The following is a 23,099-nucleotide window of genomic DNA, read 5'->3' as shown; positions in this document are numbered from 1 at the left end:
ATTTATTTTTATTTATATAAGAACTGGGGTACAGGCCACAGGCACGGGAAAGTGAGAGGATTCACCAGAGACAGAGCGGGGAGCAGAACAGGCAGATGGACTGAAGGCACTGCTGAGGGGAACAGCGGGTGAGACAGGAGAGGTCTGCCGCGCCATGTGGGTATCTCCCTGGCCGGCTGGGAATTGAACCCATGATGTAGAGGCTGCGGACAGCTTCATAGCGCTGCGTTCAACCTGTTGTGCCACCGGGGAGGCCCTGAAGGTTACCTTGTATGGGTGTCTCTCTCCAGCTATTAGGATGACTTTTTGTTTTTTAAGTGTAGGTGCCATTAGGAAGAAAAACTGGAAGGGTGTATGATTTAGATATGACTAAATTTCCTATATTTGGAAATGGAATATAAGTGATAATATAAAACTTTATTTTAAGCTTTGTGTTCATACATTCATGTATGTATGTGCATTTGCTTTAGTGCAGGATGAACTGGAAGTGAGAGGGATGTACATTATAGTAAATTAAGAGATTTTTACTTTTTCCATATTCCATAGCAACTCTGCCAGTGTTCCACTGGATCTGATTTATGTTTGTGATGTGATGAAGCGGGGTATAAAGACTTAGTATAACTTAAACATAAAAACAATTCATAAAGTAGCAGGACACACTATTACATAGCTTATTTCCATAGCTCCGAATTCAGTCCCTTTTTGTTTCTTGAAATTGATGGATAAAATTGGCTATTCCAGTGGAACACCAGGGTCAGACATCACACCAGAAACTACCTGGTTTTTGGGGGCTTCTACTTGGAAACTCCTAATGGCACAACCCTGCTGATCAGAGTTAGAAGAGAATGTTCTTTTTAGGGTAGTCCTCTGTGGGTCGCATAGCTGTGATTTATGGCAGTTGATTGCAAATGCAAGCCTATTCTGAACCTACCCTCAGGATTGCAAGCAAATTTACTTGTTTGCTAAATGAGGTGAGCAACATCAAGAAAGGTTGAATTCAAATCAGCAGTAGTTTATAAATGAAATTTGACTATGAGGCCCATGAGCTTTTCTCAATGCTTTTTCAGTATCTTAGAAAGTTTAAGCTTCACCACAAGGGGGCAGTGACTATAAATCAGTTACAATGACAGTTTTGAGGTAGATTTTGCGGAATCATTAAGTTAAATATACATTGAAGTTGCTGAGCTAGTTGAAGTAGGAAAGAAAAGTAAACTTTCCTCTAACGTCTTGCAATTTTAGTGACTCAATTTAGGGACTGCTTCTTCCATTATCTTTGATTTCTTCTCCTTATACCATTTTATTTCTTTCACTTCAACTTTCTGAATCTGGGCTTCTTAGTGGGCCTTGATTGATGCCTTTTTAACATGTTAGTAGGTATAGCGTTGACCATTATTTTTCTTTGCAACCACAGCTGAAATAAAAATATTATAATGGTCACTAGAATAGATCTAGGCTTAAACTGCCTATCACACTTGATTATAATGTAAGCCAATTATGAACAATAGAAAACAATTTGCTTCATCAAGAGTCCTGACTCTACATGTATTAATGTTTTTCCTTTTGTGATTGTGTTTTGCATTTGAACTCAAGTCTGTGCATGAAGATAATGTTCCTTCAGAGGCAGTGTTTACAGTCAGAACTCTGCCCTGCATGGACACCTGTGCAAATCTTCACCAGAAGATGGCTTGGGTGCAGATGAAAAGTCCCCCTTGACTTTCATGCAACAGAATATTGATAATGGTAATATCCATTATGTGCAGACAACTCCTGACCAACAACGAGACCATTTTTTATTGGATGTTGTGAATGGCTTCGAAACTGTGAATGTAGTTGAAAACTTGGCAGATATTATCCCTAAGTGGATTCCTCTCAAGGTACAAATTTTACAGTTCAGGAAGGTGGCTCTAAAGCACTTCTGGGAGACTACCTCAAAATTCCAAGCAAATATTTTGAGGGACTTGACTGTGAATTTGTTCTACTCAAACCACCAAAACATGGTTATGTTGAAAATTCTTATTTTCCAAGAGTATTTACCAGAAAACAGGTAATAACTCTCAGTTAATATATTTGTATATGTTGGATAAGGGAAAACCATTGGCTTTTTATCAGTTAGATTTGTGGACTTCCCAGAGTGATGGTACTCGAGAGGGTATATATTCTAGCCTCTCAATAGATTCTAGAAACTCTTCTACAGTAACCCTCTAGCAATTCAGCCATTGCTTAAATATCTCCAGTGATGCAGAACTCATGGGCCTATTTAGTTTAAAAACACTATTTAGTTTAAAAACACTATTTAGTTTAAAGATGGGCCTATTTAGTTAAAAAACACTCTTTTCTTTGTGTTGAGCTGAAATCTACCATTTGGAAACTGCTGGGTGGTAGCTTTGATAATCCACAGAAGAGATTATACCCTCTTTTCTTTAAATATTACAGAGAAGTTATCAAATTCTCTTGGATTTTATCTTTGTTGTATTCAACATCTCTAATTTCTCCAACTTTTACTTATATGCCGTGGATGGCAGGATGACCCCTGCCATCCTGGCTGCTGGGGTCCTAGAGGAAGTCCACGCTGTCACTGTCCCTCCCAAGGCCAACAGAGCAGAGCAGCAGCACTGTTTGCCTCTGGATGTGATTAGAGATAGGTGACCCAACACTTTTTATTTAATTTTAATTTTTATTTTCTGACATTGTTGTTCATTTTTGTATAATATTTGACTTCCCCTTTCAGGTGTAGTCCCCATTAAACCCCCACTACCACCACACCAGTGAACCATCACCATAGTCCCTTGTGTGCTCCCATCCCCTGTCCTCCCCCAGTCCCCTGCTTTATGTCCCAGATTTACACTTTGCCTGCTAGTTTTTTTTTTCTGGCTCCTTTGGTTTCTCTATATTTCTCCTGTAAGTACAACCATCTGATGTTTTTCTTTTTCCTCTGACTTATTTCACTAAGCATTATTCCTTCCAGCTCCATCCATGTTGCTGCAAATGGCATGAGTTTATCTTTTTTGACTGCTGAGTAGTATTCCATTGTGTATGTATATCATATTTTCTTGATCCAGTCATCTGTTTTGGACATTTAGGTTGTTTCCACATCTTAGCTATTGTTAATAGTGCTGCAATAAACATAGGAGTGCAGGTTTCATTTCAAATGAATGTTTTTGTATCCTGACCCAACACTTTTTAATCTTTTAAGATTTTCTATAAGTTATAGCATTTAATTTCTGGTCAATGGATATCTTTCTCGCTAGATATCTAGGAATAGACAAACCCCCCTTTTAGCCTGTAGGTTAATACCTATTAAATAGTATAATTTGGGAAATACTGGAAGGCAACTTCTACTTAAATGCTATGTCCCTAAAACATATTAGGCTAAAAATTCTCCTGCTCTTTGATCAGTGCCATCATCCATGTTTGTTTTAAAATTACTGAAAATAGTGTGTTCTGGGAACTTGCGATCAGGCCTGTGATCTGGAATTCCTCTGCCCCCGGAAGTCCAAAGAAATTCTCCTAGCACCTGTGTACAAGGGGACGCAACTTTCCCTTGAGACTCTTCATAAACTTTTAAACTCTTGTCAGAAACACCTCTAAGAGATCAAAAGTCTTTGCTCAAAGGAAGTGCGCCATAGGAATGGGTGAAGTTGAGCTGTTAAAATAAAAATTTGGCCGTATTTTATCAAAACAAACACAGCTCCAGAGACATATTCAGAAGTTCAACTATTCCTGTTTGGGTTTTGGAAGTTCTCTTCATTGTATGTTTGGGTCACAGACTCACAAAACCAAATTCCCTCCTAACTTTAATTTGGTTTCTGGATTTGTCTCTGTCCTCTTCAGTATTTCCATGAGAGCCTTAAAGACATGAAAAGCATTCTGATCAAATTTGTGGTTGTTACAAATCCAAACGGAATAACTAAATCATTGGCTGATTATTTCAGAGTGAAAATAATGTCTAACAGGAATAAAAGTAAATATTTGCATTTGGATTATCATGGAGAGGGAGATTTTTCTTGACAGAATAATTTGGTTCCAATATATTTTATTTTATTCTGTCCACAGGAGATGAAAGGTAACTTGTATGGGTAGCATCTGTTTAGAGGTGCACCAAAAAATAATTGTATTCTGAAAGAGGAAGAGCAGGATTAGGAAGTAGCAGGTGTAACCTCTTATATAAAGTACAACCAAGGGAATAATGCATGCTTAGCTCAAAAAAGAGAGGTTTAGGGGGCCTGCCCGGTGGCGCAGGGGTTGAGCGCTGGGTTGCGAGTCTCCCCTCAGCCTCTGCAGCGCTGGTTTGATTCCCGGCTGCTCCCCGGCCACCGGAGGGGGTTCCCACATGGCACGCAGACCTCTCCTGCTGCCCGCTGTTCCCCTCAGCAGTGTACTTCGGTCCTTCTGCCTGCTCTGCTCCCCACTCTGGCTCTGGTGAATTCTCTCACCCTCCTGTGCTTCTGACTGTACCCAGTGCTTGTATAAATAAATAAATAAATCTTAAAAAAAAAAAAAAAAGAAAGGTTTAGGGAAACAATAGTTTCCCTGGTCCAGGTATCTCCAAAAAAAACAAATCTAACCAGTGAGTGGCAATTTCAGAGCCCAAACTCACATTCTGAATTGTCCAACAAAACAATCCACAACTTCAAAAATTACTAACTCTAAACAAACACATAGAGTCTGCACTTTGATGGATGTTGTTTCAGTGGAAGAAAGGATGGGTTATATCATTTATCTGCAATACATTTTGGTGTGAGAAATACCCTTTCACTCAGTCGAGCACTCTCTTTACCACCTGATGTTGCTTGAATCCTCTATTTCTCCTTAAACTTATTTCTAGAACGCAGTATCACATCATAAAAACGAACTTCCATCATATTTTGTACTCTATCAGAGTAAAATTTCATGGGATGAACACGTATCTCTGTGCTTTAGAGAGGTAGAAAAAAATGAGAACTTCTTTTATAGAAATTTTTTCATATTTAAAAATTATATTTTACTAAGTTGGTGATATGTTTGTTGTTGACTATAGGTGGAAAATGAATTGATTAACTACATTCATGATGGCAGTGAGGAACTTCTTGACAATTTCACCATCTTTGTGAATAGCTCAGAGCTTGGAAAACTGAGTTTGCCCCAAACTTTTTGTGATCATTGAATCTATAAATGATGAAATTCCAGTAATAATAGCCAATAAGATCCTCCAGGTAAGTACTCCAGGCTCTTTGATTTATCATGATAACATTTGGGCTACCATTTGAATTTTCTTTGGCATTATATATAATATTAAAATAAGACATATGACTTATGTATAATTGACATATTCCTACTGGCTTTTGAAAATGTTAGTTATTACTAAGCCATGATTTACTGTCATACTGACTTCTTTGAGTGGCATACACTCACATTGTATCCCCTGAGGCATGGCCTTTCCCAGGTAGCTCAGGAAGGTAAATGCACAGGGGAGACTCCTGTGAATCTGGGAGTGTTGTGATTAAGAGAGTAGATTGTGCAGTAGACAGATCTGAGTGAGAACTGGCTCCCCATCATTGGCTGTGTGACTTTTGGCAAGTTATTTAGTCCTCTAATTTGCCCTCAGCTAGCTGATAGGAAATAGAGGAAGAATTGTGAGGATTAAGTGATAAAATGATGGACAGTTCGCTCACAGTGCCTGACAGGTGGTGAGAATTCAGTAACAATAACTATTACTACTAAAAAATTCTGAGGTCACATCAGTTTAGGGCAAAATAAGGCCATTTTCAGTCATGTGATAATATTTTGCCAGTCTGGGATCTTCCATTACCCTTCACTCTTTGTGAAAAATCCCTGGGGATGGTCTTAAACACTCACAGATAAATACGTCTTGGCTGCCGCATGGTATCCACTGTTTTGCTCCTCTTCTGATCTGGATGTTTGTTCTCGAGGCAAAGGAATGATCCTAGCAAAGGTCAGGCGTCTGCAGCAAGTCTGGCATTTTTTGGACGTGAACAGCTTAGATGGAGGGAGGATCTGAAACAGCGCTTTAAAACTGCAGGTTGCAGCCTATTAGTGAGCTATGAAATTGATTGATTGGATCAGGACCAATATTTTAAGAACAAATTAAATAGACTAGAACAGGTAGTATCAGAACACACTGCATGTAGTGAAGGTAAATATTGTTTTAGTAAACTTTTGCTTTATACATACATACATAAATGCATACACAAATACACAAGTGTACTAGGTAGCTGTGTAAATGTACTCCTAGCTTTGAGTGTTGATTAAAAAAACATTGTGAGCCATTGATTGAGCAAAGCTAGATGTTTTTTCTGGATCAGTTGCTTTTGTAAAAACCACTCTCTTATTTCTGGAAATATCTGACTTTTTATAGGTCAAATCAAGTCCTTGACATTCATTTAAGAAAACTTCTGTTTACCAGGGCAGCTAGAAACTGGCACCTAGATGCTAACTCCCGCTAAGGCCCCTTCACTAGACTTCTTTAGCACATGGAAGAGATTGCTGTGCTGTGCTGGTGGGTGGGGCTTCAGATTGTTGACCTCAGCTTTGACGTTTTTCTGTGACTGCGTATCATCACAGCCCTGCCTACAATCTGAGCCCTGCCTGCCCACTCCCAGCCTGCGAACTTGCTCATCCCAGCAGGACAGGAGGTGGAATGAAGAGGACCAGAAACCTTGTTTGCAAACCTGGCTGATATATTTGGGTACTGCTATTGTAACCCAAAGTCAGGGTGAGGAGGGGGAATACAGAAAGAAAATAATAAATGAAAAGATTTTAAATATTTGAGGAGAAAGGATGTAGACAAGGGCATAGAATTGTAATATTGGTTTCCCATCACATGTAGAGTAATATGAATGAAATTGCTGTAAGGATTTTAGAATAATGAAATTTTGTGTATGGAATTTTATGATATAATCACACTATCATCAATCTCAGCATAATTTAGATTTGGGTAAGAGCCAAGGGATAGCCAGGAATAGGTCCTGTTAATTTTGAGAGCTTGTGTGGACAGTTTATGACATCTAAGACATTCTTAACATTATGCCCTACTTTATATTTTGGAATATGTTATCTCTGTAGTCTCCATGACAGTATATGATAACAGTGGCAAATGAACTTTGAAAACTTTTTGGAAAGACTCTGTGTGTTGAGGTATCCTCACAAACTGATAACTTTTATTTTTTAATTTTTTTTCTTTTCTTAAATTTATGGCAATATTAGAAATAGGGCATTTTGGATAAAGTGAATTGTGATAGGAAGAACAAAGACAGCTCCTACACCTTTCTCAGTTAATTTGAAGTTTGGGTGAGCACCCTTTTCATATATTTAGCAGTATTCATCTGCGTTTCTTCAAGAATAGCAGAATTCTCAGATGCTTGTTTGTTTCTTTGACCTAAACAGCAGCACATAGAAAGGGAAAAGTCCTTGAGAAACAGTGTCACATGTGAGTGGTGTGCAAAGCCTGTTTATAATCTTTGTTTTATTTTTTTTAATTTAAATTTTATTTTTATATTCCCCATACAATTACAACCCCCTTATTTTTACCCCAAGCCCTCCTTTGCCTGCCCCCCACCCCCCACAGAGTGTCTCATGTTCATAGTTATTTGTTGATTTTGATATTTTCTTTCTTATAGTTATTCTTTTTCCTGGTCCCTTATTTAAGTTCTCTAGATTCCTGCTATGAGTGAGACCATCCGGTATTTTTCTTTTTCTTTTTGGCTTATTTTGCTGAGCATGATCCCTTCCAGCACCATCCATGGTGCTGCAAATTGCATGTGTTTATCTTTTTTGAATGCTGAGTAATATTCCATGGTGTATATGTACCACATCTTCTTGATCCAGTCATCTATTTTTGGGCATTTGGGTTGTTTCCAAATCTTAGCTATTGTAAATAGTGCTGCTCTAAACATAGGCGTGCAGGTGCTCTTTGGAATTGATGTTTCTGTGTCCTCTGGGTAAATACCTAGGAGTGGAATTGCTGGATCATAGGAAACTCTATGTTTAGTAGGTCAAGAAATCTCCACACAGCTCTCCATAGTGGTTGGACCAGTTTGCTCTCCCACCAAAAGTGCAGGAGAGTTCCTTTTTCTCCACATCCTTGCCAACATTTGTTGTTGCTAGTTTTTTTAATATGTGCCATTCTCACTGGTGTAAGATGGTATCTCATGGTAGTTTTGATTTGCATTTCCCTGATTACAAGTGATGTTGAACATTTTTTCATATGCCTGTTGACCATTTGCATTTCCTCTTCAGAGAAATTTCTTTTTAGCTCTTCTGCCCATTTTTTGACTGGATTATTTTCTTTGTTTTTGTTGAGACTCATCAGCTCTTTGCAGATTTTTGTGACCAGTCCTTTATCATTAGTGTTGTGTGCAAAAATGTTCTCCCAGTTGGTGGGGTTTCTCTTTATTATTGTCTCTTTTGCTGTGCAGAAGCTCTTTAATTTGATGTAGTCCCAGCTGTTTATCTTTGCCTTCACTATCACTGCTTTGGGTGATGTGTCTGTAAAGATGTCTTTGATGTGCATATCACGTAGTGTTTCGCCTATATTTCCTTCTATGTATTTTATGGTTTCAGGTCTCAGGTCTAGTTCTTTAATCCATTTTAAGTTGGTTTTTGTGCATGGTGTTAGGTAGTATTCTAGCTTCATTTTTTTGTATGTAGCGACCCAGTTTTCCCAGCACCATTTATTGAACAAACTTTCTTTGCTCCAATGCATATTCTTTGCTCCTTTGTCAAGGATTAGTTGACCATAAATCTGTGGGTTTATTTCTGGATTTTCATTCATTGGTCTGTGTGTCTGTTCTTGTTCCAATACCATGCAGTTTTGATGATTATGGCTTTGTAGTATAGACAAACTGATAACTTTTAATACTACTAAAGATTGTCCCACATCAGGCTTGTTAACTTTCTGAAGAGTAATATATAAGCATATGCATGTCACTGAAATAGCAGAGCTGTGGGAATACATTTGCCTATAATAGATAGTTCTATAAAAGCTATAATTATTAGTTACTTCTTTCCAGGCAGAAGGTACAAATTTAGGGGATTATTTCAGAATGACTTCTTTTTCTGGATTCCATACATATCCAATGGTAGTAATGACTTCCAATTACAGAGTCATAGTGATAGCTGATGCTTACGTAAGACTTACTCTGTGCCTGACATTGTTCTAAGTTCTTTACATTTATTTACTCACTTAACCTTCAAGAACTCTACAGGATAGCATTTTTAATTTTAAAATTGAGGAGTCTGAGTCACAGAAAGTTTTGGATACTTTCCCACAGTGGAAAGAGCCACTGGTAGGCAGTAAGTGTAGACCTAGAAGGCAGGTTTAAGCCCCAAACCATGATACCCTATTGCCTCTTCCTTCACAGTTACAGCTAAGAAGTTCAAGGATCTGGTGAAGTAGACAGCCAGTATTGCACTTATTCCCAGGTTAAAGATGAGGAAATTAAAGCTGAAGAGGTTAAGTGACTTATCCACAGTTACCAGTGGCAGAGTGTGGGAAAAGGGAGTTCTAAATAAGGTCATGTCACTTAGGGTTCACCAGAGAAGCAGAACTAGTATGATGTATAGATGTGTATGCGTGTGTAAAGAGATTCTATTCTATCTCTGTCAGTTTGTCTTATTATTAGGAATTGACTCACATGATTATGGAGTTAGGCGTATCCCAAGATCTTCAGGATGAGTTGGCAAGATGGAGACCCACTAGAGCCAATGGTTTAGAAGCAGTCTGAGTCCCAAGGTCTGAGAACCAGGAGAGATGATGGTATAGTTCCCATATGAAAGTCAACAGACTTGAGAACAAGAAAATGTTGATCTAGTTTGAAGACATACAGACAGGAAAAAATTCTCTTTATCTGAGGATCAGCCTTTTTGTTCTACTACCCTTTTTTGAAATTGATGGGATAAGGACTACCCACATCATGGAGAGCAAACTGCTTTACTTAGTCAACTGAGTTAACATTAATGTCAATCAGAAACAACCTAGGAAACAACCCAGAATAATTTTTGCCAGGTATCTGGGCACTCTGTGGCTCAGTCAATTTTGACATACAAAATTAGCCATCATAGGCTGTAGAACCCATGCTGACTTTGATTTTTCAAATAGCATTTTCATAAGACATTCAGATAGCCTATATGACTATTCACTCTCCTTAGAACTCAGAGGTGGTATCAAGAAGAATAATTTGCCATCTAGTTTGGAGAAGGGAGTGGGGTTGCTGAGAGTAGAGCTGCTAATAGCATTTCAAACTTGGGATGGAAGTTTAAAGGCAGAAATCTGAATGTTATCCAGTTTGTCCCAGCATTTCAAATACACTTCTTTCTCCTGAAGTAACATTTCCTTCAGGCACACTACTTGTGGCTGACCGATCCCCAAGACCATTCTGTGGTTTGGGAGGTTATTTCTATCCTGAAAAACTAGAGTTTGGAACTGGAATTATACTGCCTTGGGTAAATCCCTTACATTTTACTGTAAAATATATTCTATTGAGTACTTTTGTATTCAAGCATGAGCAGTGATTTTTTTTTTTTTTGCATACTTGATAAAATGTGTGTCCACTAGGGGGCTTCATTTTCCTACTTTTCAACTTCCACTTTCAGTAATACTGTACATTTTGTTTTGTTGTTTTTATGTTGAAAGAATCATTTGCTTGTTTCTTATAAGCACTCATTAATCACTGAAAAGAACTTTGAGAATCAGGGACCGTGAGACAACTGGGACAGTAAAATTTGAAATGATGACTGAAGACCTGGGTGAGTCAAATGGTAGGATAGCAAATTTAGGCACATTTCACGTCCTTCTTGTGAAACTCAAAATAAATAAATAAATAAAGATCTGAGTTTTTAAGTATTAGGACAACAATTAGTTTTATATTGGATCATAATTATTATTCCAAATCCTACTGATGTCTCTTTAAGCTAAAGGTGAACTGAAAAATATTTCAGATTCACGTTTTTCAGACAGCTATCCTTTTAGTCATTATTTCCTGGACTTTGGATCACTTTTAACTGAACTTAAGTGTGGGGTCTTGGTTTTCTTTGGCCCTAAAACTTCTATCTAAAGTTTCTATCACCAATGCTGGGCACTAAATCAGGTGTTACCCAAAACATTTGGGCTGTTAACTGAATTTGGTTTGAGAGAAAAATGAAGACCCGAATTCTACACTTTTGTTTTGAGTGGGAGTTTTTCCATTTGTTTTGGAAGAATGTATATTCCAGAGGTGAGAGGGCAAAAGCACTGTTTCACAGAAAAGTAACTACAATGGAAAACTTGCTTTGCCCAGCTTGTCTGAGCATGGTGTTGGAAAAAATGAACACAAGTCACAGGAAAAGAAAGGGCAGTTCATTTCCAAATCAGTTTGAGTTCCAGAAGAAGTGAGAATAAGACACATGGATAGATTTAAAAATGTAAAACATGAAAAACAAGAATGAGTGGGTTTGGAATTTTATGTAAAAACCCAGCTTGTATATTTTATAGAAACTGTAGCCTTTCTATGGTGTAGCTGAAGGCTAAACCTTAAATTTGAACATTAGACTGATTCACATTTCTGGTAGTGATTAAACAATTGATATGCTTAGAGTTTAGGACTGAAAAATCTTTAGAAGGTATATTCCAAATTCCAAGCTATAGGAGCATCTGTTGATAATACAATCATTAAACAGGTAAAGTATTCATCCTGAATTACAGAGGAATACTGTGGATTCAACAAAATCTGCAGTGCATGTTATAGAACGATCTCAATAGTGGTAATCATGATACTTTAAATTACTACTAAGTAATATTAAGTTACATCAGTCCCCAATCCAAAGCTGGTGAGGAAACTGGGAACATAAAGGTAATGCTTATTATGTGTCAGGTGAAACTTGTATTAAGCTCTATACATATTTTACATCACTCAGTACACATACTAACTGTATGATTCCTCGTTTACTGGTGAGGAAATTAAGGCACAGAGAAATTTTAAAAAATGCTCATGTTTATACAGCTAAAGGGATATATCATGTTTAATTGGAAAATATAGGAATCCTATGTACTTTCTTATTTCCCTTTCCCAAATTCTTTTAAAGTGTTATTAAATGATGAGTGGGCATGAATTAAGCTATTTATCGACTGTTTGTTCTACTGAGGAAAACAGTCCCTCAAACCAGAAAGGTTATCAACTGAACCACTTAGAATTGAATTTTTAAACAAGTTGATAACAATTGTAGATGGTAAGTTCAGTCAGTGAGCAAAGAATGACTCATAGGCTTAGGGATGTACACATAGTGTTTCTGCAGGTGGGACATTTATAATAGAGAGAAATGTGAAAACTTAGTTTGTGATAAATTCACCTGTTTTTAGTGTGTGTGTGTGATTACAGAAACTCCAGTTAGGCTACTTCCATCAGATGTGATTAAATGTTTAAGTAAACATTTTAAAATTAAAACGTTCAAAACAAAACTCCTGATCTTACCCTCCAAATCCACCCTTCCTGCATCTGCCCTCCCTGACGTGATGGTGACTTTGTCCTTCTACCCACAGGGGTCTCACTCGAAGGGCCGTCTTACCGCTTTCCTTCTTTCGCAGCTTACCACATCTCATGCGTCAGGAACTCCACTGACTTCACCTTCCACATATGAAGTGGTTCAACCACTTCTTACCCCGGCTCAACTAGCAATTGTCTTCTCTCATCTCTCTCCAGAATGAATGCAGCTGCCTCCTAACTGTGCTCCCTGCTCTGCCCTGGCCCTCCCACTCCATTCTTCTTCTTCTTATTATTATTATTTTTAAAGATTTATTTATTTATGCGTACAAGAACTGGGGTACAGGCCAGAGGTGTGTGTGGGGGGGTGAGAGGATTCACCAGAGACAGAGCAGGGATCGGAACAGGCAGATCGCCCTAAGCACACTGCTGAGGGGAGCAGCGGGCAAGACAGGAGAGGTCTGCTGTGCCGAGTGGTATCTCCCTGGCGGGAGATCGAACTCGTGCTGCAGAGGCTGTGACTAGCCTCATAGGTTGCGTCTCAACCCCTTGCTCCACCAGGGAGGCCCCCAGTCCATTCTTGACACAGAATCTTTATGGCTTCTGTTGGGACCCAAGTCACATCACCTAAGGCCCTATGGTGACACTCCATTGCACTCAAGTGAAAGTCAAAGTTCTTACAGTGACTTTCAACACCTGCAGGATTTGACCTTTCCTTTCATTTTTTTACTCAACTCTGCTTACTCATTTTGCTATTTCTGTTCCTACCACACTGACCTCTGCTTCTCCTAAACAGACAAGGCTGTTCTCTCCGCATGGGGGCTCTTCCCCTCAAAATCCACATGGATCCTCTTTTACTCCTTCCAGCCTTTTCCAAATGAATCTCCTATTTAGCTTTCTCCCATTCTTGAGTCCCTTATTTAAAGTTTCCCCACACTGCCTATGACCTTCTACCAGGTTATATGATTTTTTTCTTTATTATGTCTACTGTTTCTTCCCTGTGTTCCCTCATCCCTTCCTGCAGAACGTAGCTCTGTGAAGACTGTTTTGTTTGCTGAGATATTATAAACCCCAGTAGATGCCTGGGACAAAGTAGATACTCAATAAATGATGAATTGTCAAATTAAGACGTGGCAATGTGAATAGATTTTAAATGTAGTTGGAAGAAAAACTGTTGCCCAGAACAACTGTCGATGAGTTTTCAGCCTAACAAACATTGCAAGACCAGAGGACCCAAATATTTGCTTGCCTGCAAGACAGTAGGATAAAGGAGAATTTAAAAATGTGCAGTGTGCTTTTTCCTCAAATATTTAAAAGTTGATGAAATCATTTGCTTCTTAAGGAAATGAATAGAAATCCTTAGATGAACCCATGAAATAGGTTCTGTGATTATCCCAAATTCCACAGAGACTCTTAACTTCCATTCCTGGCATCTACCATGCACACAGAAGTTGCTTTGTTACTTCCAGGTTTTATTATTATTATTATGCTTTATGTAAATGTCTATGCATTGAAGTAATTTTGAGTAAATAATTGTGAATACTATTTTTTTATTGAAACCTCATAAACCTCACAAATAAACACTACCAAAAATCCTGCATTTCATTTGGCATTATTTATACGTCTGTTTTGAATTAAGAAAACTCCTGTTTTTAAAACTCTGGTGAATTGCTTTATTTTTTAGATATTTGTTCAAGGGGTGAGCATATCATAGCTGTCCAGTTTGCTGATGTGGGGTGATTGGACTTGGCCCTTGTAAGATCTGTGGTTCCCTTCTTTTTAAGGTGTGGGTGAATTCTGTCACTGAGGTTACCAAGGGCGATCTTTGTGCAGAAGATGGGGCCTCCTCCCCATAGGATCTCACCTTCTTGGTTACTCCACCCAGCAATGGGCATTTGACTCTCAAGTTCCTTCCTGGCCAAAGCATCCAGAATTTCACCCAGGCTCAAACTGACGAGGGCCAGCTAGTGTTTGTACACACAGGTATGTCATAGAGAAAAACATGTAACTGAAGTGGATTTCAGTCCAAGGATAACATGATAGTCAGATCTAATAGTTTCATACTGAAAACCACACCATCAAAAAACTTTCAGGACTCTATGATTTATTTATTTTTAATTTTTTATATCATTGTTCATTTTTAAACAATATTTGCTTCCCCCCACCCCCTCAGGTGCAGTCCCCATAGAGTTTCCTTCACCAATGCACCTGTGCACCATCACCACAGTCCCCTGTGCTCCTTCCTCCCTCCCTCCCTCTGATCCCTCTCCCGCCTCCTCCCCTGCAGGATGTCTCTGATTTATAATTGTTTTTGCTTTGTTGTGTTTTGTATTTTTTTTTATGTCTTGTTTGGCTCCCCTATATTCCTGCTATAAGTGAAACCATCTGACTCTATGATTTTTAAAATGTGACCAGTTTTAGGGGGCTAATAATACTAGCAGACATTACAGAGTACCTGTAACTCACCCTTGGCTCACTCACATTGTCAGGTAAGGTCTGTGCTCAAATAGAAACTTCCCAGTGAGCCTTCTCCTCATCTCCCAACACCACAGCCTTTTTCTCTGTCACCCTCCCTCCATCCCTTGTCCTGACTGCCAGCATAGGATGTCAATCTATACTTTTATTGTCTGCCCTACCCACTAGACTGTAGATGCTACAAGACCAGTATCTTTGTTTTGTTTGCCCTTGTATCCTCAGCAACCAGAACAGTTTGCACAGACCTGCATAAATCAACTCTAGTTAGTGTTTGATAAAAATTTGCTTAATGAAGGAATATTGAACACCTGTTATGTGCTAGGTAATGTTCCAGATGCTAGGGATATATTAGTGAATAAAGCAAACATATTTACAAATGAATAAACATGTGAATGAACATAACTGTAATTCTAAGAGACCCTGGTGTTAAAAAAGCCCTTTTATTTTTGTTCCTTCTGTTCATCAATAAATCAATAAGTCAGGCAGCCACTGATCATCTGCAGAAGGGGTGACCCAGCCTGGCTTTGTTTCCTGGCCGCCCTTGTCACTGGAGGAGAAGCAGCAGCCCCCAGCTGCGGGAGGAGATGACAGGAGTGTGAGCCCCAGGCGCAGGAGGGGACAGCTAAAAGTTCTATCTTTTCAACCATTTAAAATTATCTTCTTTGCAGATATAGTAAAATAAATAAATAAATAAATAAAGACACAACATCTCCTACCTCTACATGGAGGATTTTCTATATTATCTTTGTATTTAATGCAAAGACTCCCCAAATAATCTGAATAATCTGAAAATAATTCACTATGTGAAAGGTCTCATCCAAGGGTTCCAAATCTATAGGCCAGGGCACATGAGGTTAGTTTTATTACAACCAGATCCTAAATCTCTCCACAGATGTACCAAAGCAGTTTGGTTTCTACACTGAATGGTCTTCCTGAACCATCTTTTCCACATATGTGTGTTTCCATTTTTTAAATGTGTGCAGATGTGCTGATTAATAAAAGGCAATTCATTTAAGGAGGCACTGAATTATAGGAAATTTCTGCCAGTTATGTGTGGTTTTGATTAGTAGATCCCACACACCCAAGTATTACTAGGTGAGGGCTTAGAAGCTTTTTTTTTTATTTTTATGAAAGGGTTATCATGTTTTCCTAATTGAGAGAAGCACCGTAGAGACCTGCACAAAGGAAGTTTCGAATTTCTGAAACCATGTAGCTTGCAATGGAAAGAAATTATTGACTCCCTAGTCCATGGTAGGTAGTGCAGAAGGCATAGCCACAGGGTTCATTTCTAGTCTGCAGAGGTCCTCTGAGCGATGGGGAGTAATGACCCCACTTTAGCAATGAAGAAACTGAGACATAGAAAGATATAAGTTGTTCTGACCCTAAGGCTTGGCTGTCTCCGCCAGACACTCAGAACCCATTCTTTGAAGGGCAGAATAGATTGAACAACTGAAGTCACTATTTGTAACGAAGGATTAACATGAAAATTAGCTCTCTAGATTGATTTATCAACTACCAGGTCAATACTTAGCTTTTGGCAAATAAATAATTTCTAAAAAAAAAAAAAAAACAGGAAGGAGAATTAAAGGCAAGTTCCTTGAGAGCTACTCCATTACATTTTCTAAATGGATGTGGAGGCAGTAATAGCCCTAAAAGTGGCTGGAACCCAGCTGCAGATGAATCTGTTGCTGAAACCAGCTGGTTCTCCCTAGTACATCTGTCCATCATCAGCCCCAAACAAAGGCTTAGGTTTAATTAGTCTCTCTTAGCATTTTGTATTTGCAAAGTGCTCTGCCATTACTTTAATTCACTGTCCACACAACAGCCTTAGTAGGTTGATAGAACCAAGATGTGGGAAGTTAAATGATTTAAGGTTGCTCTTCTGAGAGTACTATCAGGAAAATCTGAAGTTGCACAATAGAAATCCACAGGTCAATCCTACTTTCATCTTTTCCTCCTTTCTTCTCTTTGGTCATAATTAGCACAAGAGTTAGGGCATATCCAGTATAATATTCGAGTGCTTATTTTGATAGAATCCCTTTGATGCCATTCCCATTTTGTTTCCAGATTCATGAAATGTTCAAAGTGCCTAATGGCAGAAAGCATTCTCTTTCTAATTTCATGTTTCATTAAATACAAGACTCAAACTGCTCTTCAAATCAAAACAAGCAAACATACAAAAATAACATTGGGTTGTGGGACCCTGTTCTGAATTAGACACTCATAATTCTGTCTTTTTTGGAAAAAAGTGATGACTCTTGAGTGTATTGGGAAATTTTTAAAAGTCTGTAACCTTTTTTGGGTGAGAAATCTCAGTTTGCTTAAATAACAGACACAAGAGACTGTTAAGCTATCGACCAGCCCTTTATTAAATCTTGTTATTAAGGGAATAGTTTGTCCGTAATTGCTGAGTCTGACCATGCCTCCTTTGTTCCTTGCCTCACGTCCCTGAGGGCAACAAAGAGGGCATTTCTACCCATTACAGGATGCAAAGACCTGTGGGCCTCCAGATTTACAGCTGGATGAACATTTTCAAAGGGAGATGCGGATGCAATCATGCTCTTGCCTGGTGCTTTGGGTGTCTGGGTTGGTAACGCTCTCCTGGGGACTGGATCTATAGGGGGTCTGTCTCAATTTTTGCTTTACACATAAGTTAATTCATAACTTTACTGATATCACTAATCCCTAGACAGAGTGTGGGCGTAGAATTCTCTTCTTGCAGGAATTTAACGCAACCAGGCCTGGGTTCTTCCCCATGCTCCTTTTACCCTCTTAGCAGAAAACAGCTACCTTGAGATAGATGAATAATTAGAATTTATTTGGGAGGACTAGGCTAAATCTTGTTTACATCATCTCAGGTTTGATTTTCAGGATGTCAAGTAAGTATTACCAGCATTTCAGAGATAACTTCTCTCTGTGTGTATTACATGCGTGCATTGCTTTTATTGGTATAAATTAATTCCAAAAGAATAAAATCAGGTGATGAATATATTCAAATATTTTAAAAAATTCTTGGAGGTGACATCTTTGCTTTCTTTTATTATGTCACATAGGAGAGAGGCAGGAATGTACATTTAGACCTTCATTGATTTTTTTAAAATTTCATGTTTTGGCAGTGTGATGAACTCAGTGACTATAGTAACACACTCTCCAATGATAGAGCCTGTTTTTTGGGGGTAAAGAGAAGGCAGGATCAGGCAGAAGAGAGGGTAAAAATGGGTGGCTTTTGCAGAACAACATAATTGACTGGAGTAATTTCTTCTTTTGAAGGAGCAATGTCAGGAAACTTTAATTTTCAGGTTACTGATGGTTTGAACTTTGCACCAAGACAACTTTTTAGCATCCTAGCTCAAGCTCTGATCATTAACTTAGAAGTAAACAGAGGACTGAGCATCTTTCCAGGTAAGATTTTAACTTGAGTATTTGGGTTTAAATATTTTTCAATTTACTTAAAAAAATTCTGCCTGCGTGGTATAAAGTATCATCTTTTACTTTTGAAAGATAAAAACAACAGTTGTGAGTGCCACAAAGAATTCTCTCTTTGCAGGAGTTTAACAAAAGCTGAGCTGGGTCTTTCAGCACTCCATCCCTCCTATCTCCTCTTCTGTTCCTCAGAAGAGAGCATTCTGGTGAAGGGCGAGGGCGAAGACAGCTCAGTCATTTTTACAGCCCCAACATTCTTCTTCCTAGTCTTAGAATTCTTTTTTTTTAATTTTATTTTTTATATTTCTTACATCATTTTTCATTTTTGCACAATGTATGCATTTTCATTTGGTTATATTCCCCATACAAAACCCACCCCCCTTATTTTGGCCCTAATCCCTCCTCTCCTCCCCCTCTACCCTGTTAGTGTGTCTCTGGTTTATAGTTGCTTGTTGATTTTGATTTTTTCTTTATTATAATTAGTATTTTTCCTCGTCCCTTATTTAGGTTTTCTAAATTCCTGCTATGAGTGAGATCATCCAATATGTTTCTTTTTCTCTCTGGCTTACTTCGCTGACATGATCCCTTCCAGCTCCATCCATGTTGCTGCAAATTGCATGAGTTTGAAGCCCAAACATAGAGGACTGAATCAAGAAGATGTGGTACATATATACACAATGGAATATTACTCAGTAATCAAAAAAGTCTTAGAATTCTTGAAGAAGAAAAGTGAGCCCGACATGTCAGTGACTGCTTTGATCTTGGGTTTTCATTTTTTCAATATAAAAGCACTATGCACCAGGAAAGTGAATGGGGTTTTACCAAGTACTGCTTTGCCTCTAGACTGCTACTTGCTGGGAATCTCATCTGACTAAGATGGGAAGATCCAAGTGATCATCTCTGGCCCAATACCTCATTGCAGAGATAGGGGAAGATTTACCCAGTGAAGGGAAATAAAAAGAAGGAAGATATTTGAAATCGTTATTTCCCCCCAAAATCACTAAGGTAGACAGCCCATGAATAGTAAAATTCATATTCAGTTAACAAAAAACCAATCAGCCTGTGTACTGTGACTTGTTTAATTGACATACATTATTACCAGTAGATATAGATGGAGAAAGACACTAATTTTATTAGTTGCAGTTATTCTTCAGTCACTTTAGTCAGTTGTTCTGAACTACTGGGAAGCCTGAAGATTCCGGTGCCTGGGGCTCACCTTACACAGTTGAAAGGGAGTTATTGGGGTGGGACTGGGTATCACTAATTTTTAAGTCCCTGGTGGTTCCAAGATGCAAGATCCGCGTGGCTGGGCACTGGCCTCACCTTTCGTTCCTTGCATCTGTATCTCTGCGTGGTCATAGATGTTTTCAGAGAAGCTGACAGGATCTGTGACTTAGAAAGATGTAACTTGGTCATGCAACCAGTAAATGGTGAATAAAGCTCACATAGTTCTGTAGGTAACCTAGGGGTGGGGAAAATCACTGTTCGTAACTTAAAGAAAACCCAACAATTTTTAGGAGAATTTTTGAAGTTTTTAGTTACCTTAAGCACTTGAGCTCATGAAAAGAAACCCTATAGACATCTAGTGAAAGATAGGTTAACTCAGATTCTTCTATTGTAGAACATTTTTGTCTCCATAATTTTCCTCTGAGAATAAGTATAATGCTGCTATCAATATTTTTCAAGGGATCTGGGGTGCCATTTAATGTTTTAAAGAATGAGAAAACCACTGCAACCTTATAATCTGAAGGATATAGTAATCTATACAAAAAAGTTTCCAAAATCAGAGTAAATCTGGTTGCTGGAAATTATTGACTACCTTTCATTTTTTTTCCTGTAAACTCAGGTTTAGAACAGTTGTATTAGATTAAAGGAGAGATATAAGTACCTACAGCCTGGGAGTTTTTGAATTTCTGATGCTTATTTTACTATTAATTTTGCAGGAAACATATTTTAAAATGGCTCTAATACCCGTCTCACCTTTGTGGAATGGTGCAAAACGTGGTTTTTACAACTCTGAGTTAAATATTTAGACATAAACCCAAGCAATCTCCTTTCCTTTTCCATCACGCCTGGTGCCTGCCCCCAACCCCCTCCCCAAGTCTCACAACCCTCTGCTGGCATTTACATGTTTCCCCCAAATCTCTCTCCTTTTTCCAAGCTTCCCCCAGCACATTAGCTGTTATGCTTGGTTTCTCTGTCACTCTCTGTCCCCAGGCTGTGACTTGTTTACAGCTCCACCTCCTGAGCAGTAGGAAGGAAAATGATTTTTCATGTACATTTCCATTAGGTGAGTCTACATTTATTAAGTTCTCAATTGGGTGGGTGTGGAAATAAACTGTGGAGTCACAGGTTTAGAGTTGGGGTGGCCTTAGGGGGTCCCTGGTCCAGTTGTTCTTGGCATTTCTCTAATCTGACATTCCCAAGTGGCCCACTCTGTTCTGAATCCGAATTCCCTGGTGCTTGGTTCTGACGACATCTCCTTGTCCTCTCTCCAGGGATCCAATTGCATCTTGCTCAGTCTGGCTTCTGTAGCAGCCACCAAGGATGTTGTTCCCTGCTGCTGTGCAAAGCTGTGGGGTGATAAGACAGATGTCACACTCTTCCTCTTCCTTTAGGACTACCCTGCATGTCAACTCTGAGTGACCTCTGCCTCCCTCATTGGTCAGCTGGTCTCCTGGCTGAAGGGGATGGGAGACACTCGAGTCCCCCGCCCCCTCGGCTGTGACTTTAGGTGAATCAACCTGTATGTTCTGAAGTAGCAGGGAAAATCTATTCCATTTTATCAAGCTATAGATTTTATAGGAATATAAAAGAAAATAATCTATTCTTATTATAGAATGCACATTCAGGTACTATTGATACCTGCATTTTTGTAATGTTTTATGTATTTTTTACCTACTGTACCAGTTGTTATAAAGATCTAAATGAAATCCTGCATATAAAAATAAGTTTTGCCTAAAAGCAAGTTTTGATCATTCCTATTTGGCAGATAAAAAAACATTGAGGTTTGGGAAGCTTTAAAGTTATATAACTAACAGGCGTCATAAGCCTTAAGGACAAGCTCCAAGTCTGACCCCAAATCCTGTGCTCAAATCCTCTCCTTTCTGTGCATGCCTACACTGTGGGCTGTCTCTATCTTAGAATGTCAGTTTCCTGAGAATGGGGCTGTTATGATAGCTGTTTACTTTGTCTCCTCAGTCTTATTCACAGATTGATTGTACAACCAGGAAAAAACATACAGCAATTAAAAAAAAAACAGCAATTATTTATAATAGAAATTGTATGTGTTTTGCTCCCTTCACTTAGGGAATTGTTGTAACCCAAATTTAGTCCACATTTTTTTTTTTCACTGGCATTGATCTGATACCAGCTGGACTTTCTCCACAGCACACAGACTTTGGCTGTTCTGTTTTGCCCCCCTTCAGTCTTAAAAGGTAACCTGGGATCGAGACTTGCAAGAATTTGTTGGGTAAATCAAAGTAATTTTAAGAATACTTAGTCGGTGAAGGTTTTAAGGTTAACTGTGGCTTCTATGTCTTACCAAGTTAGAAAGTCATTCTCTAACTCAGGTATTTTAAAGTAGGGAGGATTATAGTAGTAGATGAACTAGTATGTGAACTAAGAAAAAAATCTACTCAATATATATTTTTATTACTCTACACACACACACACACACACACACATTCATGCTTAATTTCTTTCTGCAAAATGTATTACCTAGAAAGGATATTTGTAATCAGTTTTCCACCTTGAGTGCTACTGTTGGCACTTGAATGTTTGTATATCTTTTTTTTAAAGATTTATTTATTTATTTATACAAGCACTGGGTACAGTCAGAAGCGTAGGAGGGTGAGAGAATTCACCAGAGCCAGAGTGGGGAGCAGAGCAGGCAGACTGATGAAGAATATACTGCTGAGGGGAGCAGCGGGCGGCAGGAGAGGTCTGCGCGCCATGTGGGACCCTCCTCCGGTGGCCGGGGAGCAGCCGGGGATTGAACCTGCACTGCAGAGGCTGCGGGCAGCTTCGCAACCCAGCGTTCAACTGCTGCGCCACCGGGGAGACCCTGTTTGTATATCTTTAATGGTGGTGTATTGGAACATACTGTGGCCTTAGGACCTAGTTTTTCTGTTTATCCAAATTGTACTTGGCTCTTTTTCAAAGAGTGTTGAGGAGGTTTTGACCTTGAGAGTTTTGTGAAACTCATCTGGAATATAAGCTTACATAGGCCCCGGGTCAAGTAACCCAACAGTGAATGGTTGTAGAAAACTGTGTGACTTCACTTCCCTTGGGGTTTGCTCATAACATAAAGCAAATCACATCTCGCCAATGGGCCATCTGTTCTACGGTAAGAGTTAAGAGCTAGAAGACAGAAAAAAGAAATCACTGTGTTGCAAAAGGGCTTAGAATGGAGATCGAAAAATCTTTTAGTTGGTTGGTCTTGAAACACGGAATTAAATATTGTAAGATTTAGTGGGAGATAAGCAAGAACTATAAGAAAACATTGTCAGTCCTCAAGGAAATAACTAAAAACTTACTAATTGGGGAAATAAAGAGTTGTTTTTTTTTTTAACCTCCAAGAGCATACTAATCATGCAAAACATAAGCTAAGTGACGCATGAATTGTACAGATTGGTAAATTCAAGGGACAGAAAGTCCTGCAGGCTGGCACAGTGAGGGGATTATTGGCCAAGGTAAATCTTGACCTGATCCTGTGGGTTGAACAGTACTTTGCTGGGTGTCATCACT

The 23,099-nt window shown here is 38.8% G+C and overlaps 1 pseudogene across 1 annotated transcript in view; it reads left to right on the top strand.

The window, feature by feature from the left end:
* The window catches only part of LOC311170993 (chondroitin sulfate proteoglycan 4-like), a 46,373-nt pseudogene that overhangs the window by 9,905 nt on the left and 13,369 nt on the right, over positions 1–23,099 (top strand). The window contains exons 4-7 of the transcript in view: positions 1,591–2,044; positions 5,018–5,192; positions 14,237–14,435; positions 18,198–18,329. The product of the transcript in view is annotated as a chondroitin sulfate proteoglycan 4-like (transcript). The remainder of the gene's footprint in view (positions 1–1,590; positions 2,045–5,017; positions 5,193–14,236; positions 14,436–18,197; positions 18,330–23,099) is intronic.

The sequence above is a fragment of the Talpa europaea genome (genome assembly GCF_964194135.1).
Source record: "Talpa europaea genome assembly, chromosome: 5".
NCBI classification, from domain to species: Eukaryota; Metazoa; Chordata; class Mammalia; order Eulipotyphla; family Talpidae; genus Talpa; species Talpa europaea.
This window is presented reverse-complemented; position numbering and strand designations above follow the sequence as displayed.